A 20,159-nucleotide genomic window follows, 5' to 3' on the forward strand; every position below is an offset into this window, starting at 1 on the left:
TATATACCATATAGAACCCAATATACTATGCGTAATCTCACCATACTATAATCTAATCCCTTTATACTACACATAACCCGGATATATACCATATAGAACCCAATATACTATGCGTAATCTCACCATACTATAATCTAATCCCTTTATACTACACATAACCCGGATATATACCATATAGAACCCAATATACTATGCGTAATCTCACCATACTATAATCTAATCCCTATAAACTACACCTAATCCCAGCTCTAGCTGAACCATCACAGCCCAGTGTCATCATGCTAATCCCACTGCACGGAGACAAACACTTGTATCCATGTGAGTTATCACCCGGAGATGAGATCACAAGGTGGAAAATGGGTCACCTGGGATTATAGTCACCGCTGGTTCTTTCTCTGGGGGTGGAAGGTTGCATGCTTTACCTCCAAACTCTGCAATCACAAGACTTCAGAGCAACCAGGTGGATCACTAATACCTGCTGCAACTGCACAGCCCACCCTGGAGAAATAGCTGGTGATACATCACACACAGTCACAAAGAAAGGGATACCACTAGATTACCAGCTAATGTCACCAGATTACCATATAATCCTGCAGAAATCCATAAAATGCTAGATCACTCGCCATCATTAGATCAACTAGAGATATTAATGGGATAGCACAATGGATCACCAGCACATGGGACAAGATCACTAGGACATGACAAGATCAACAGCTGGCACCTCCCCAGGATGTTACTAGAATGCCCAAATCAGAGCAGTGACAGATCAGACCTGGTCACTTCTATCCAGTGGCAGATCACACTAGATCTCAACTATCTAATAGATCACATTATATTACTTCTATGTAGATCAATAGAGTTCACTTCTATCACAGGAGATCACTTCTATCTATTGGCAGGTCACACTAGATCACTTCTATCCAGTCACAGATCATACTAGATAACTTTATCTGCTCAAGGGATCCAGTTGAATTACATTAGATCGCATTAGACTAATTGGCTGGAGCATAGACAAGGAGTTTGGATCTAGTATTCAATACAGATTCTATAACACTAGATCACTAATACATATGACCAGATCACAAGTACCTCACCGGAGATGGATGTGATTTCATGTATCGCAAGATCCCTAATATACCAAATCATTATCACAATCACAACATTGTTAGTAAACGATCGGATTACGGACTACTAGACTTTACTGAGATGAGTAGATCCCACTAGATTCCATCATAATAAATCACCAGGACAAGATCTTACAAAAACATTACAACTATAAAAGTGGCACTAAAACACTGGATCACTGGAATTAAATGAAAGATCACCGACAAGAACGGATTAGTCCAAAATAATTGTGGATTTGGGAGATCGCTTTGGATCCATCGATCTACTCAATATCGCGCATCAGATTGTGTCTTATAAGCAGATCACTAGCAGGACTGTAGCTTAGTTGATGAAAATGATTGCAGCTGCACGATGTCTGGTGGAGGATCTTGTAGGATCAGATGTGCAGTGTCAGCAGCTGCAAGTGTCCCAGTAACACCAGAGACACGACCCCCATCATCCCTCCCAGCAATGTGCACACTGCCAGTGCCCGCCAGTCCTGTGACCCGCACAGCCCAGTGCAAAAGTGATGACACCCCTACACACAAGGTGCGCAACCCAGCAAATACACAATACAGCAGCACATAAAGCTCTGCACACAACTCACTGGAGAACAGTCCAAAGGCAAACACACTGCACAATACACAGACACACTGCACTATACACAGACACTGCACAATACACAGACACACTGCACAATACAGAGTCACACTGCACAATACAGAGTCACACTGCACAATACACAGACACACTGCACAATACACAGACACACTGCACAATACACAGACACACTGCACAATCCACAGACACACTGCACTATACACAGACACTGCACAATACAGAGTCACACTGCACAATACACAGACACTGCACAATACACAGACACTGCACAATACAGAGTCACACTGCACAATACAGAGTCACACTGCACAATAACAAACACTGCACAATACACAGACACACTGCACAATACACAGACACACTGCACAATACACAGACACTGCACAAGAGTCACACTGCACAATACACAGACACACTGCACAATACAGAGTCACACTGCACAATACACAGACATACTGCACAATACACAGACACTGCACAATAGAGTCACACTGCACAATACAGAGTGAGGCTGCCGTCACACTAGCAGTATGTGGTCAGTATTTTACATCAGTATTTGTAGCCAAAACCAGGAGTGGGTGATAAATGCAGAAGTGGTGCAGATGTTCCTATTATACTTTTCCTCTAATTGTTCCACTCCTGGTTTTGGCTACAAATACTGATGTAAAATACTGACCAAATACTGATAGTGTGACGGCAGCCTAACACTGCACAATACACAGACATACTGCACAATAGAGTCACGCTGCACAATACACAGACTCACTGCACAATACAGTCACACTGCACAATACACAGACACACTGCACAATACAGATTCACACTGCACAATACACAGACACTGCACAATACACAGACTCACTGCACAATACAGTCACACTGCACAATACACAGACACACTGCACAATACAGATTCACACTGCACAATACACAGACACACTGCACAATACACAGACTCACTGCACAATACACAGACACACTGCACAATACACAGACACTGCACAATACAGTCACACGGCACAATACAGAGTCACACTGCACAATACACAGACACTGCACAATACACAGACACTGCACAATACACACTGCACAATACACACACACTGCACAATACAGAGTCACACTGCACAATACTCAGACACACTGCACAATACTCAGACACACTGCACAATACACAGACACTGCACAATACAGAGAAATAACACTGTCACACTGCATAATATAGAGATATACAGAGATACACTGCATAATACACAGGCACACAGCATGAGAGCCCACAACACCAGTGCCCACGTCCTGTGCCCAGTACCCTACACAACCAAAGTGATGGCACCCCTATACACAATCCACCAAATACACACATAAAAGTAGTGCAAGCAAACAATAGACCAGCACATCCCTACAGCTCAGCACAGCTGCACTGCACAACACTACAAAGGCAAAGAAGACACTGCACAATACAGAGAAATAACACAGTCACACTACACCATACTGCACACTGCATCCAGTATATGGGCCGACACTGTGTACATGTGAGGCAAAGCACTCACACAAAGCAGTCACACACAATACATGCACTTTCTACAGGCAGCTGTGCTCTGCAAACAGTGAGCACTCAGCCCAGTGCAGAACATACAGCACAGTGCAGAGCCACAACATAGAGCACACAGCCAGCCCAGTGCAGAGCACACAGCCCAGTGCAGAGCACACAGCCCAGTGCAGAGCCAGAGCCCAGTGCAGAGCCACAGCCCAGTGCAGAGCACACAGCCCAGTGCAGAGCACACAGCCCAGTGCAGAGCACACAGCCCAGTGCAGAGCACACAGCCCAGTGCAGAGCACACAGCCCAGTGCAGAGCACACAGCCCAGTGCAGAGCCACAGCCCAGTGCAGAGCACACAGCCCAGTGCAGAGCCACAGCCCAGTGCAGAGCACACAGCCCAGTGCAGAGCATACAGCAGCACTTACCTCCTGTGTGTCTATGTGGTGTTCTTCATGCCCCCTGTCGCTGTCCCCACAGCCCCCATGTCACCCCTCTGCCTCCGCTCCAGGACTGAGCTGCTGCCTCCTGCCCTGGGGTAAGTCCAGCACTGGTCCGCTGTGATTGGCTGCTGCTGGGAGCTCCATCTGCACCACGAACAATGGAGGGGGAGGTAGGAGGCTGTGGCCGGGAGGAGGGAGCGGACCCCGGCTGGGAAAGTGGAAGGTGCTGGGAGGAGGGAGCGGCAGGTGGAGCAGCCGGCAACTTCTGCAGCCCCAGACAATGTGCGAGAAGAAGGGTCTGGGATTATCCGTCATCTGCCAGGAGGAAAGCAAATCACCACAACCACCATCATCCTCACCCACCACAACGCGCATGTCATCATTACTATCTCCAAGGATGAAATGTAACACAAATAACCACAACGGCAACAACAACAACCATCATCCTCCTCATGGCAACATCCAGGAGAGATCACAAACTATTGTCCTTATTTACAAGGAGAAGTTACATTAAACCTGCAGCCTCCACCATCACTCACATTCCACGGTAGATCGCAGGCTCTTGTCTCCAGGATCTACTGCTGGTCTTCCCTTTGTTTCTACTCTGTTCTTATGAAATGTCTGATCCTGATTCATCATGTTCTCTCCGAAGTGTACTGCACTGCAGACTATGATGGCACCATATATATATATAGTACAGACAATAATAACAACCGTCATCTCCTTCTAATTATCCATTATAAGAATCCGAGCAGCAGAAGCAGGAGAAAAAGTAATGTCACTATTGTAACATTATTTATGAGGAAAGTATGTAACATTATACAAATAACAACTGTCACCATCCAAAGTGTCATTATCCTGTACCCCCAGTGTCAGCGTCATTATCCTGTACCCCCAGTGTCAGCGTCATTATCCTGTACCCCGAGTGTCAGCGTCATTATCCTGTACCCCAAGTGTCAGTGTCATTATCCTGTACCCCAAGTGTCAGTGTCATTATCCTGTACCCCCAGTGTCAGTGTCATTATCCTGTACCCCCAGTGTCATTATCCTGTACCCCCAGTGTCAGCGTCATTATCCTGTACCCCGAGTGTCAGTGTCATTATCCTGTACCCCCAGTGTCAGTGTCATTATCCTGTACCCCCAGTGTCAGCGTCATTATCCTGTACCCCGAGTGTCAGCGTCATTATCCTGTACCCCAAGTGTCAGTGTCATTATCCTGTACCCCGAGTGTCAGTGTCATTATCCTGTACCCCAGTGTCAGTGTCATTATCCTGTACCCCCAGTGTCAGTGTCATTATCCTGTACCCCGAGTGTCAGTGTCATTATCCTGTACCCCAGTGTCAGTGTCATTATCCTGTACCCCCAGTGTCAGTGTCATTATCCTGTACCCCGAGTGTCAGTGTCATTATCCTGTACCCCGAGTGTCAGTGTCATTATCCTGTACCCCCAGTGTCAGTGTCATTATCCTGTACCCCCAGTGTCAGTGTCATTATCCTGTACCCCCAGTGTCAGTGTCATTATCCTGTACCCCGAGTGTCAGTGTCATTATCCTGTACCCCGAGTGTCAGTGTCATTATCCTGTACCCCCAGTGTCAGTGTCATTATCCTGTACCCCGAGTGTCAGTGTCATTATCCTGTACCCCCAGTGTCAGTGTCATTATCCTGTACCCCCAGTGTCAGTGTCATTATCCTGTACCCCCAGTGTCAGAGTCATTATCCTGTACCCCCAGTGTCAGTGTCATTATCCTGTACCCCTGAGTGTCATTATCCTGTACCCCCAGTGTCAGTGTCATTATCCTGTACCCCGAGTGTCAGTGTCATTATCCTGTACCCCGAGTGTCAGTGTCATTATCCTGTACCCCGAGTGTCAGTGTCATTATCCTGTACCCCCAGTGTCAGTGTCATTATCCTGTACCCCCAGTGTCAGTGTCATTATCCTGTACCTCGAGTGTCAGTGTCATTATCCTGTACCCCGAGTGTCAGTGTCATTATCCTGTACCCCCAGTGTCAGTGTCATTATCCTGTACCCCCAGTGTCAGGGTCATTATCCTGTACCCCCAGTGTCAGTGTCATTATCCTGTACCCCGAGTGTCAGTGTCATTATCCTGTACCCCAGTGTCAGTGTCATTATCCTGTACCCCGAGTGTCAGTGTCATTATCCTGTACCTCGAGTGTCAGTGTCATTATCCTGTACCCCGAGTGTCAGTGTCATTATCCTGTACCCCGAGTGTCAGTGTCATTATCCTGTACCCCGAGTGTCAGTGTCATTATCCTGTACCCCCAGTGTCAGTGTCATTATCCTGTACCCCCAGTGTCAGTGTCATTATCCTGTACCCCGAGTGTCAGTGTCATTATCCTGTACCCCCAGTGTCAGTGTCAGTATCCTGTACCCCCAGTGTCAGTGTCATTATCCTGTACCCCGAGTGTCAGTGTCATTATCCTGTACCCCCAGTGTCAGTGTCATTATCCTGTACCCCCAGTGTCAGTGTCATTATCCTGTACCCCGAGTGTCAGTGTCATTATCCTGTACCCCGAGTGTCAGTGTCATTATCCTGTACCCCGAGTGTCAGTGTCATTATCCTGTACCCCCAGTGTCAGTGTCAGTATCCTGTACCCCCAGTGTCAGTGTCATTATCCTGTACCCCGAGTGTCAGTGTCATTATCCTGTACCCCCAGTGTCAGTGTCATTATCCTGTACCCCGAGTGTCAGTGTCATAATCCTGTACCCCCAGTGTCAGTGTCATTATCCTGTACCCCCAGTGTCAGTGTCATTATCCTGTACCCCCAGTGTCAGTGTCATTATCCTGTACCCCGAGTGTCAGTGTCATTATCCTGTACCCCGAGTGTCAGTGTCATTATCCTGTACCCCGAGTGTCAGTGTCATAATCCTGTACCCCCAGTGTCAGTGTCATTATCCTGTATCCCGAGTGTCAGTGTCATTATCCTGTACCCCGAGTGTCAGTGTCATTATCCTGTACCCCCAGTGTCAGTGTCATTATCCTGTATCCCGAGTGTCAGTGTCATTATCCTGTACCCCCAGTGTCAGTGTCATTATCCTGTATCCCGAGTGTCAGTGTCATTATCCTGTACCCCGAGTGTCAGTGTCATTATCCTGTACCCCGAGTGTCAGCGTCATTATCCTGTACCCCGAGTGTCATTATCCTGTACCCCGAGTGTCAGTGTCATTATCCTGTACCCCGAGTGTCAGGGTCATTATCCTGTACCCCGAGTGTCAGCGTCATTATCCTGTACCCCGAGTGTCAGTGTCATTATCCTGTACCCCGAGTGTCATTATCCTGTACCCCGAGTGTCATTATTCTGTACCCCGAGTGTCAGTGTCATTATCCTGTACCCCGAGTGTCAGTGTCATTATCCTGTACCCCGAGTGTCAGTGTCATTATCCTGTACCCCGAGTGTCAGTGTCATTATCCTGTACCCCCCGAGTGTTAGTGTCATTATCCTGTACCCCCAGTGTCAGTGTCATTATCCTGTACCCCCAGTGTCAGCGTCATTATCCTGTACCCCGAGTGTCAGCGTCATTATCCTGTACCCCGAGTGTCAGTGTCATTATCCTGTACCCCGAGTGTCAGTGTCATTATCCTGTACCCCCAGTGTCAGCGTCATTATCCTGTACCCCCAGTGTCAGTGTCATTATCCTGTACCCCGAGTGTCAGTGTCATTATCCTGTACCCCCAGTGTCAGTGTCATTATCCTGTACCCCCAGTGTCAGCGTCATTATCCTGTACCCCAGTGTCAGCGTCATTATCCTGCACCCCGAGTGTCAGCGTCATTATCCTGTACCCCGAGTGTCAGTGTCATTATCCTGTACCCCAGTGTCAGTGTCATTATCCTGTAACCCGAGTGTCAGTGTCATTATCCTGTACCCCGAGTGTCAGCGTCATTATCCTGTACCCCGAGTGTCAGTGTCATTATCCTGTACCCCCAGTGTCAGTGTCATTATCCTGTACCCCAGTGTCAGTGTCATTATCCTGTACCCCCAGTGTCAGTGTCATTATCCTGTACCCCAGTGTCAGTGTCATTATCCTGTACCCCGAGTGTCAGTGTCATTATCCTGTACCCCGAGTGTCAGCGTCATTATCCTGTACCCCCAGTGTCAGTGTCATTATCCTGTACCCCCAGTGTCAGCGTCATTATCCTGTACCCCAGTGTCAGCGTCATTATCCTGCACCCCGAGTGTCAGCGTCATTATCCTGTACCCCAGTGTCAGCGTCATTATCCTGTACCCCGAGTGTCAGTGTCATTATCCTGTACCCCGAGTGTCAGCGTCATTATCCTGTACCCCGAGTGTCAGCGTCATTATCCTGTACCCCCAGTGTCAGCGTCATTATCCTGTACCCCCAGTGTCAGCGTCATTATCCTGTACCCCCAGTGTCAGTGTCATTATCCTGCACCCCCAGTGTCAGTGTCATTATCCTGTACCCCCAGTGTGTGTCATTATCCTGTACCCCCAGTGTCAGCGTCATTATCCTGTACCCCAAGTGTCAGTGTCATTATCCTGCACCCCCAGTGTCAGTGTCATTATCCTGTACCCCCAGTGTCAGTGTCATTATCCTGTACCCCAAGTGTCAGCGTCATTATCCTGTACCCCGAGTGTCAGCGTCATTATCCTGTACCCCCAGTGTCAGGGTCATTATCCTGTACCCCGAGTGTCAGTGTCATTATCCTGCACCCCGAGTGTCAGCGTCATTATCCTGTACCCCGAGTGTCAGTGTCATTATCCTGTACCCCCAGTGTCAGTGTCATTATCCTGTACCCCGAGTGTCAGTGTCATTATCCTGCACCCCCAGTGTCAGTGTCATTATCCTGTACCCCAGTGTCAGTGTCATTATCCTGTACCCCCAGTGTCAGTGTCATTATCCTGTACCCCGAGTGTCAGTGTCATTATCCTGTACCCCAAGTGTCAGTGTCATTATCCTGTACCCCAAGTGTCAGTGTCATTATCCTGTATCCCGAGTGTCAGTGTCATTATCCTATACCCCCAGTGTCAGTGTCATTTTCCTGTACCCCAGTGTCAGTGTCATTATCCTGTACCCCGAGTGTCAGTGTCATTATCCTGTACCCCGAGTGTCAGTGTCATTATCCTGTACCCCGAGTGTCAGTGTCATTATCCTGTACCCCGAGTGTCAGTGTCATTATCCTGTACCCCCAGTGTCAGTGTCATTATCCTGTACCCCGAGTGTCAGTGTCATTATCCTGTACCCCCAGTGTCAGCGTCATTATCCTGTACCCCGAGTGTCAGCGTCATTATCCTGTACCCCCAGTGTCAGTGTCATTATCCTGTACCCCGAGTGTCAGTATCATTATCCTGTACCCCCAGTGTCAGTGTCATTATCCTGTACCCAAAGTGTCAGCGTCATTATCCTGTACCCAAAGTGTCAGTGTCATTATCCTGTACCCCCAGTGTCAGCGTCATTATCCTGTACCCCGAGTGTCAGTGTCATTATCCTGTACCCCCAGTGTCAGCGTCATTATCCTGTACCCCCAGTGTCAGCGTCATTATCCTGTACCCCGAGTGTCAGTGTCATTATCCTGTACCCCCAGTGTCAGTGTCATTATCCTGTACCCCGAGTGTCAGTGTCATTATCCTGTACCCCAGTGTCAGTGTCATTATCCTGTACCCCGAGTGTCAGTGTCATTATCCTGTACCCCGAGTGTCAGTGTCATTATCCTGTACCCCGAGTGTCAGTGTCATTATCCTGTACCCCCAGTGTCAGTGTCATTATCCTGTACCCCAGTGTCAGTGTCATTATCCTGTACCCCCAGTGTCAGTGTCATTATCCTGTACCCCCAGTGTCAGTGTCATTATCCTGTACCCCGAGTGTCAGTGTCATAATCCTGTACCCCGAGTGTCAGTGTCATTATCCTGTACCCCCAGTGTCAGTGTCATTATCCTGTACCCCGAGTGTCAGTGTCATTATCCTGTACCCCGAGTGTCAGTGTCATTATCCTGTACCCCGAGTGTCAGTGTCATTATCCTGTACCCCCAGTGTCAGTGTCATTATCCTGTACCCCCAGTGTCAGTGTCATTAACCTGTACCCCGAGTGTCATTATCCTGTACCCCCAGTGTCAGTGTCATTATCCTGTACCCCCAGTGTCAGTGTCAGTATCCTGTACCCCCAGTGTCAGTGTCAGTATCCTGTACCCCCAGTGTCAGTGTCATTATCCTGTACCCCGAGTGTCAGTGTCATTATCCTGTACCCCCAGTGTCAGTGTCAGTATCCTGTACCCCCAGTGTCAGTGTCATTATCCTGTACCCCGAGTGTCAGTGTCATTATCCTGTACCCCCAGTGTCAGTGTCATTATCCTGTACCCCGAGTGTCAGTGTCATTATCCTGTACCCCCAGTGTCAGTGTCATTATCCTGTACCCCGAGTGTCAGTGTCATAATCCTGTACCCCCAGTGTCAGTGTCATTATCCTGTACCCCCAGTGTCAGTGTCAGTATCCTGTACCCCCAGTGTCAGTGTCATTATCCTGTACCCCGAGTGTCAGTGTCATTATCCTGTACCCCCAGTGTCAGTGTCATTATCCTGTACCCCGAGTGTCAGCGTCATTATCCTGTACCCCCAGTGTCAGTGTCATAATCCTGTACCCCGAGTGTCAGTGTCATAATCCTGTACCCCCAGTGTCAGTGTCATTATCCTGTACCCCGAGTGTCAGTGTCATCATCCTGTACCCCGAGTGTCAGTGTCATTATCCTGCACCCCGAGTGTCATTGTCATTATCCTGTACCCCGAGTGTCAGTGTCATTATCCTGTATCCCGAGTGTCAGTGTCATTATCCTGTACCCCGAGTGTCAGTGTCATTATCCTGTACCCCCAGTGTCAGTGTCATTATCCTGTACCCCGAGTGTCAGTGTCATTATCCTGTACCCCGAGTGTCAGTGTCATTATCCTGTACCCCCAGTGTCAGTGTCATTATCCTGTACCCCGAGTGTCAGTGTCATTATCCTGTACCCCGAGTGTCAGTGTCATTATCCTGCACCCCGAGTGTCATTGTCATTATCCTGTACCCCGAGTGTCAGTGTCATTATCCTGTATCCCGAGTGTCAGTGTCATTATCCTGTACCCCGAGTGTCAGTGTCATTATCCTGTACCCCCAGTGTCAGTGTCATTATCCTGTACCCCGAGTGTCAGCGTCATTATCCTGTACCCCCAGTGTCAGTGTCATTATCCTGTACCCCGAGTGTCAGTGTCATTATCCTGTACCCCCAGTGTCAGTGTCATTATCCTGTACCCCCAGTGTCAGTGTCATTATCCTGTACCCCAGTGTCAGTGTCATTATCCTGTACCCCGAGTGTCAGTGTCATTATCCTGTACCCCCAGTGTCAGTGTCATTATCCTGTACCCCGAGTGTCAGTGTCATTATCCTGTACCCCCAGTGTCAGTGTCATTATCCTGTATCCCGAGTGTCAGTGTCATTATCCTGTACCCCGAGTGTCAGTGTCATTATCCTGTACCCCGAGTGTCAGCGTCATTATCCTGTACCCCGAGTGTCATTATCCTGTACCCCGAGTGTCAGTGTCATTATCCTGTACCCCGAGTGTCAGGGTCATTATCCTGTACCCCGAGTGTCAGCGTCATTATCCTGTACCCCGAGTGTCAGTGTCATTATCCTGTACCCCGAGTGTCATTATCCTGTACCCCGAGTGTCATTATTCTGTACCCCGAGTGTCAGTGTCATTATCCTGTACCCCGAGTGTCAGTGTCATTATCCTGTACCCCGAGTGTCAGTGTCATTATCCTGTACCCCGAGTGTCAGCGTCATTATCCTGTACCCCCCGAGTGTCAGTGTCATTATCCTGTACCCCCAGTGTCAGTGTCATTATCCTGTACCCCCAGTGTCAGCGTCATTATCCTGTACCCCGAGTGTCAGCGTCATTATCCTGTACCCCGAGTGTCAGTGTCATTATCCTGTACCCCGAGTGTCAGTGTCATTATCCTGTACCCCCAGTGTCAGCGTCATTATCCTGTACCCCCAGTGTCAGTGTCATTATCCTGTACCCCGAGTGTCAGTGTCATTATCCTGTACCCCCAGTGTCAGTGTCATTATCCTGTACCCCCAGTGTCAGCGTCATTATCCTGTACCCCAGTGTCAGCGTCATTATCCTGCACCCCGAGTGTCAGCGTCATTATCCTGTACCCCAGTGTCAGTGTCATTATCCTGTACCCCAGTGTCAGTGTCATTATCCTGTACCCCGAGTGTCAGTGTCATTATCCTGTACCCCGAGTGTCAGCGTCATTATCCTGTACCCCGAGTGTCAGTGTCATTATCCTGTACCCCCAGTGTCAGTGTCATTATCCTGTACCCCCAGTGTCAGCGTCATTATCCTGTACCCCAGTGTCAGCGTCATTATCCTGCACCCCGAGTGTCAGCGTCATTATCCTGTACCCCAGTGTCAGCGTCATTATCCTGTACCCCAGTGTCAGTCTCATTATCCTGTACCCCGAGTGTCAGTGTCATTATCCTGTACCCCGAGTGTCAGCGTCATTATCCTGTACCCCGAGTGTCAGTGTCATTATCCTGTACCCCGAGTGTCAGTGTCATTATCCTGTACCCCCAGTGTCAGCGTCATTATCCTGTACCCCGAGTGTCAGTGTCATTATCCTGTACCCCCAGTGTCAGTGTCATTATCCTGTACCCCAGTGTCAGTGTCATTATCCTGTACCCCCAGTGTCAGCGTCATTATCCTGTATCCCGAGTGTCAGTGTCATTATCCTGTACCCCAGTGTCAGCGTCATTATCCTGTATCCCGAGTGTCAGTGTCATTATCCTGTACCCCCAGTGTCAGCGTCATTATCCTGTACCCCCAGTGTCAGTGTCATTATCCTGTACCCCCAGTGTCAGTGTCATTATCCTGTACCCCCAGTGTCAGCGTCATTATCCTGTATCCCGAGTGTCAGTGTCATTATCCTGTACCCCAGTGTCAGTGTCATTATCCTGTACCCCAGTGTCAGCGTCATTATCCTGTACCCCGAGTGTCAGTGTCATTATCCTGTACCCCGAGTGTCAGTGTCATTATCCTGTACCCCCAGTGTCAGTGTCATTATCCTGTACCCCCAGTGTCAGTGTCATTATCCTGTACCCCACTGTCAGTGTCATCATCCTGTACCCCGAGTGTCAGTGTCATTATCCTGTACCCCGAGTGTCAGTGTCATTATCCTGTACCCCGAGTGTCAGTGTCATTATCCTGTACCCCGAGTGTCAGTGTCATTATCCTGTACCCCCAGTGTCAGTGTCATTATCCTGTACCCCCAGTGTCAGTGTCATTATCCTGTACCCCGAGTGTCAGTGTCATTATCCTGTACCCCGAGTGTCAGTGTCATTATCCTGTACCCCAGTGTCAGTATCATTATCCTGTACCCCCAGTGTCAGTGTCATTATCCTGTACCCCAGTGTCAGTGTCATTATCCTGTACCCCGAGTGTCAGTGTCATTATCCTGTACCCCGAGTGTCAGTGTCATTATCCTGTACCCCAGTGTCAGTATCATTATCCTGTACCCCGAGTGTCAGTGTCATTATCCTGTACCCCAGTGTCAGTATCATTATCCTGTACCCCCAGTGTCAGTGTCATTATCCTGTACCCCAGTGTCAGCGTCATTATCCTGTACCCCAGTGTCAGCGTCATTATCCTGCACCCCGAGTGTCAGCGTCATTATCCTGTACCCCAGTGTCAGTGTCATTATCCTGTACCCCCAGTGTCAGTGTCATTATCCTGTACCCCGAGTGTCAGTGTCATTATCCTGTACCCCGAGTGTCAGTGTCATTATCCTGTACCCCAGTGTCAGTATCATTATCCTGTACCCCCAGTGTCAGTGTCATTATCCTGTACCCCAGTGTCAGTGTCATTATCCTGTACCCCGAGTGTCAGTGTCATTATCCTGTACCCCGAGTGTCAGCGTCATTATCCTGTACCCCGAGTGTCAGTGTCATTATCCTGTACCCCGAGTGTCAGTGTCATTATCCTGTACCCCGAGTGTCAGCGTCATTATCCTGTACCCCGAGTGTCAGTGTCATTATCCTGTACCCCGAGTGTCAGTGTCATTATCCTGTACCCCCAGTGTCAGTGTCATTATCCTGTACCCCCAGTGTCAGTGTCATTATCCTGTACCCCGAGTGTCAGTGTCATTATCCTGTACCCCGAGTGTCAGTGTCATTATCCTGTACCCCAGTGTCAGTATCATTATCCTGTACCCCCAGTGTCAGTGTCATTATCCTGTACCCCCAGTGTCAGTGTCATTATCCTGTACCCCGAGTGTCAGTGTCATTATCCTGTACCCCGAGTGTCAGTGTCATTATCCTGTACCCCCAGTGTCAGTGTCATTATCCTGTACCCCCAGTGTCAGTGTCATTATCCTGTACCCCGAGTGTCAGTGTCATTATCCTGTACCCCGAGTGTCAGTGTCATTATCCTGTACCCCGAGTGTCAGTGTCATTATTCTGTACCCCGAGTGTCAGTGTCATTATCCTGTACCCCCAGTGTCAGTGTCATTATCCTGTACCCCCAGTGTCAGTGTCATTATCCTGTACCCCGAGTGTCAGTGTCATTATCCTGTACCCCGAGTGTCAGCGTCATTATCCTGTACCCCGAGTGTCAGTGTCATTATCCTGTACCCCGAGTGTCAGTGTCATTATCCTGTACCCCGAGTGTCAGTGTCATTATCCTGTACCCCCAGTGTCAGTGTCATTATCCTGTACCCCGAGTGTCAGTGTCATTATCCTGTACCCCCAGTGTCAGTGTCATTATCCTGCACCCCGAGTGTCAGTGTCATTATCCTGTACCCCCAGTGTCAGTGTCATTATCCTGTACCCCCAGTGTCAGTGTCATTATCCTGTACCCCGAGTGTCAGTGTCATTATCCTGTACCCCGAGTGTCAGTGTCATTATCCTGTACCCCCAGTGTCAGTGTCATTATCCTGTACCCCAGTGTCAGTGTCATTATCCTGTACCCCCAGTGTCAGCGTCATTATCCTGTATCCCGAGTGTCAGTGTCATTATCCTGTACCCCCAGTGTCAGTGTCATTATCCTGTACCCCAGTGTCAGCGTCATTATCCTGTATCCCGAGTGTCAGTGTCATTATCCTGTACCCCGAGTGTCAGCGTCGTTATCCTGTACCCCCAGTGTCAGTGTCATTATCCTGTACCCCCAGTGTCAGCGTCATTATCCTGTACCCCCAGTGTCAGTGTCATTATCCTGTACCCCCAGTGTCAGTGTCATTATCCTGTACCCCCAGTGTCAGCGTCATTATCCTGTATCCCGAGTGTCAGTGTCATTATCCTGTACCCCAGTGTCAGTGTCATTATCCTGTACCCCAGTGTCAGCGTCATTATCCTGTACCCCGAGTGTCAGTGTCATTATCCTGTACCCCGAGTGTCAGTGTCATTATCCTGTACCCCGAGTGTCAGTGTCATTATCCTGTACCCCGAGTGTCAGTGTCATTATCCTGTACCCCGAGTGTCAGTGTCATTATCCTGTACTCCGAGTGTCAGTGTCATTATCCTGTACCCCCAGTGTCAGTGTCATTATCCTGTACCCCCAGTGTCAGTGTCATTATCCTGTACCCCGATTGTCAGTGTCATTATCCTGTACCCCGAGTGTCAGCGTCATTATCCTGTACCCCGAGTGTCAGTGTCATTATCCTGTACCCCCAGTGTCAGTGTCATTATCCTGTACCCCGAGTGTCAGTGTCATTATCCTGTACCCCGAGTGTCAGTGTCATTATCCTGTACCCCAGTGTCAGTATCATTATCCTGTACCCCCAGTGTCAGTGTCATTATCCTGTACCCCCAGTGTCAGTGTCATTATCCTGTACCCCGAGTGTCAGTGTCATTATCCTGTACCCCGAGTGTCAGTGTCATTATCCTGTACCCCCAGTGTCAGTGTCATTATCCTGTACCCCCAGTGTCAGTGTCATTATCCTGTACCCCGAGTGTCAGTGTCATTATCCTGTACCCCGAGTGTCAGTGTCATTATCCTGTACCCCGAGTGTCAGTGTCATTATTCTGTACCCCGAGTGTCAGTGTCATTATCCTGTACCCCCAGTGTCAGTGTCATTATCCTGTACCCCCAGTGTCAGTGTCATTATCCTGTACCCCGAGTGTCAGTGTCATTATCCTGTACCCCGAGTGTCAGCGTCATTATCCTGTACCCCGAGTGTCAGTGTCATTATCCTGTACCCCGAGTGTCAGTGTCATTATCCTGTACCCCGAGTGTCAGTGTCATTATCCTGTACCCCCAGTGTCAGTGTCATTATCCTGTACCCCGAGTGTCAGTGTCATTATCCTGTACCCCCAGTGTCAGTGTCATTATCCTGCACCCCGAGTGTCAGTGTCATTATCCTGTACCCCCAGTGTCAGTGTCATTATCCTGTACCCCCAGTGTCAGTGTCATTATCCTGTACCCCCAGTGTCAGTGTCATTATCCTGTACCCCCAGTGTCAGTGTCATTATCCTGTACCCCCAGTGTCAGTGTCATTATCCTGTACCCCGAGTGTCAGTGTCATTATCCTGTACCCCCAGTGTCAGTGTCATTATCCTGTACCCCGAGTGTCAGTGTCATTATCCTGTACCCCCAGTGTCAGTGTCATTATCCTGTACCCCGAGTGTCAGCGTCATTATCCTGTACCCCGAGTGTCAGTGTCATTATCCTGTACCCCCAGTGTCAGTGTCATTATCCTGTATCCCAGTGTCAGCGTCATTATCCTGTACCCCGAGTGTCAGTGTCATTATCCTGTACCCCCAGTGTCAGTGTCATTATCCTGTACCCCCAGTGTCAGTGTCATTATCCTGCACCCCGAGTGTCAGTGTCATTATCCTGTACCCCCAGTGTCAGTGTCATTATCCTGTACCCCCAGTGTCAGTGTCATTATCCTGTACCCCCAGTGTCAGTGTCATTATCCTGTACCCCCAGTGTCAGTGTCATTATCCTGTACCCCCAGTGTCAGTGTCATTATCCTGTACCCCGAGTGTCAGTGTCATTATCCTGTACCCCCAGTGTCAGTGTCATTATCCTGTACCCCGAGTGTCAGTGTCATTATCCTGTACCCCCAGTGTCAGTGTCATTATCCTGTACCCCGAGTGTCAGCGTCATTATCCTGTACCCCGAGTGTCAGTGTCATTATCCTGTACCCCCAGTGTCAGTGTCATTATCCTGTACCCCCAGTGTCAGCGTCATTATCCTGTACCCCGAGTGTCAGTGTCATTATCCTGTACCCCCAGTGTCAGTGTCATTATCCTGTATCCCAGTGTCAGTATCATTATCCTGTACCCCCAGTGTCAGTGTCATTACCCTGTACTTCCAGTGTCAGTGTCATTATCCTGTACCCCGAGTGTCAGTGTCATTATTCTGTACCCCGAGTGTCAGTGTCATTATCCTGTACCCCGAGTGTCAGTGTCATTATCCTGTACCCCCAGTGTCAGTGTCATTATCCTGTACCCCCAGTGTCAGTGTCTTTACACCGTACACGGTGAAATCAGACATATCAGACTCTCAGCTCTCCGGACCCCTGTACACACTGCACTGTCGATGACCCGCCGTTATCACGGACATCGGCCTAATGTGTACGGGGCTTTAGAAGTGACATCTTCACATTCTTTCGTGTGTAGGGTTCAGTTTCCCGTGGGCTTTGTTGCCCCTTCCCATCACCCTTCTCCCTCTGTCAGGCTTCACCTGTTGAGGAGCAGGTGGGGTCCATGCCTTCTGGAGACATCATGGCTGTCTGCGATGGGGGAGGTTCACACTTTGTCCGTCATTTTCCTCCATGGGAATTCCCAGGGTCTGCACTGCAATGTGAATCAGCATATTATCACACGGGGTCACAGGTCACAGATCAGAGGTCGTGCACATGGCTAATGGACCCACCATCTGCCTGGGCTGGTAGTCATGTAAATGAGGGGGTGTGGCCATGTAAATGTCAATACCTTCCTCCTGAGAGGAGAGAAGACCACCATTGATGTGATGGGACCACAAAGTCCCAGCTGCCTGAAAAGGACAATAGATAATTCCTGAAGTCAGAGCCCCTCATTGTCTGCAGCTCATGTTCTATCCACCACCCCCTCAATACACAATCAGCCAGAAACACCAACTGTTTATTTATTGTAGTGTTTTAGTTTTTCAATAACATTTCAGTTGTAAATATACAATATATTTCTATATAGACTAGATACAAAAGATGTCTACATTGATAGAAAGACATTCTGTATATACTCATCACATTACTTATACCCCAGAGCTGCACTCACTATTCTGCTGGTGCAGTCACTGTGTACATACATTACATTACTGATCCTGAGTTACATCCTGTATTATACTCCAGAGCTGCACTCACTATTCTGCTGGTGCAGTCACTGTGTACATACATTACATTACTGGTCCTGAGTTACCTCCTGTATTATACTCCAGAGCTGCGCTCACTATTCTGCTGGTGCAGTCACTGTGTACATACATTACATTACTGATCCTGAGTTACATCCTGTATTATACTCCAGAGCTGCACTCACTAGTCTGCTGTTGCAGTCACTGTGTACATACATTACATTACTGATCCTGAGTTACATCCTATATTATACCCCAGAGCTGCACTCACTATTCTGCTGGTGCAGTCACTGTGTACATACATTACATTACTGATCCTGAGTTACCTCCTGTATTATACTCCAGAGCTGCACTCACTATTCTGCTGGTGCAGTCACTGTGTACATACATTACATTACTGATCCTGAGTTACCTCCTGTATTATACTCCAGAGCTGCACTCACTATTCTGCTGGTGCAGTCACTGTGTACATACATTACATTACTGATCCTGAGTTACATCCTGTATTATACCCCAGAGCTGCACTCACTATTCTGCTGGTGCAGTCACTGTGTACATACATTACATTACTGGTCCTGAGTTACATCCTGTATTATACCCCACAGCTGCACTCACTATTCTGCTGGTGCAGTCACTGTGTACATACATTACTGATCCTGAGTTACATCCTGTATTATACCCCAGAGCTGCACTCACTATTCTGCTGGTGCAGTCACTGTGTACATACATTACATTACTGATCCTGAGTTACCTCCTGTATTATACCCCAGAGCTGCACTCACTATTCTGCTTTCAGAGCTTGATGTGGTGATCACTGGTTGCTGCGCTGAATGTGCGCCGCTGTTTGAGGAGTGTGACGCGCCCAGGTCGCTGGCTGAATCGTGTTCTTCCCGTGCTGCTCGGTCTCGCTCGCCGTGTATACGTCTTGTAACTTTGGATCTGGTTGACCTCCCCGTGAATCACCTGAAATGTATCGTGTGCAGAATAACTGAGCACCGATGAGGGAGGTAATCCGGACAAGTCAGTGGTCAGGAAACATTCACCCAGAAGACAAGAACTAAGTGGTGTGTGAGCGGAGTGTGGATATAACGTTATACTGGGACATATTACAATGGCTGGTGTGGGAGACTATGACTCTGACCATCACTGGCGCGGTGTCTAGTGCAAAAATCAATGTGGAGTCCCCGACTCCAGGCTTTAAAGGATATAGAAACTATGTGCGGGCAATTTTTTTTTTTATTTAAAATGCAAATATTTTGGGTTGAAAATCATTTTTTCAATTGTATTAACATTTTTGCACCATTTGACTTCTTAAGGCTCTTTGTCATTGCTGAGTTAATTGAGAATTAGTCAGTGAGCTCGGTTTGTCTCTGTCTTTTTATGTCCTTCCCTCAGTAGATTTATGACCTCAGACCACATCAAAGTTAAGCTGTAGACAAGCGTATGGGAAATGGACCGATTTTCATCTAGAAAACTTGGACCATATTGTTATGATGTTTGTGACTATACAGCATGTAATCTTAGCTATCCAGACATCTATTTTCAGTAAGCCGGGAGGCATACACTGTTATTTATATGTTGACTTTTGAATTGATGTGTTTCTTTCTTCAGTTGGTCAAGAGTCTGAAATATTGACTAAACTGATATTTGTAAATTGATGAATGCTTGTTATTTACCTCTTATATCAGCTCCTACAGTTTGTTGTACTGTTATATTTGCAAAACAGGGATGCAGGATCACTGAGCAATGATATTCGCTGATATGTTGATTACACATTGTGCCAGGCCAAGCAGTGTGTTGACTTGCAAACATTGAAGGATAAACTATAAATAATCAAGCAATGTGGGTTATTTGTCCAAATCAGACGTCACTTAAATGTTTACAGGCCAGAAGGCAATGAACAAACAGTTTTTTTTTTACATTGCATATTGCAGTGTAGTGGGTCATACATCCGAAATTTACAGGGTTGTCCCAAGAAACTGGTTCCAAAATGGGGGTGTGATGGAAATATGCAAAAATATGGCTATGTCTAAAGAGGTGAGATGTTACTGTTATATAAGGGTCCAGGAGATACTATCAGGACCCCACTAGGGTGTATATCTACAGTGGGCACTTACAAC

At 48.2% G+C, this 20,159-nt stretch overlaps 1 protein-coding gene across 4 annotated transcripts in view; it reads right to left on the reverse strand.

Moving 5' to 3' along the window:
• LRRN1 (leucine rich repeat neuronal 1) overlaps positions 1–20,159 on the reverse strand; it is a 94,680-nt gene that overhangs the window by 14,675 nt on the left and 59,846 nt on the right. The window contains exon 1 of one of the 4 annotated variants that reach the window (XR_013218472.1): positions 3,691–3,991. The gene's annotated coding sequence lies outside the window, so the exon portion shown is untranslated. Of the gene's footprint in view, positions 1–3,690; positions 3,996–17,394; positions 17,508–20,159 lie in introns of those variants that run through there. The other 3 variants (XM_077276850.1, XM_077276849.1, XM_077276851.1) reach the window with 3 other exon arrangements.

This window comes from Ranitomeya variabilis, chromosome 8 (genome assembly GCF_051348905.1).
Source record: "Ranitomeya variabilis isolate aRanVar5 chromosome 8, aRanVar5.hap1, whole genome shotgun sequence".
NCBI classification, from domain to species: Eukaryota; Metazoa; Chordata; class Amphibia; order Anura; family Dendrobatidae; genus Ranitomeya; species Ranitomeya variabilis.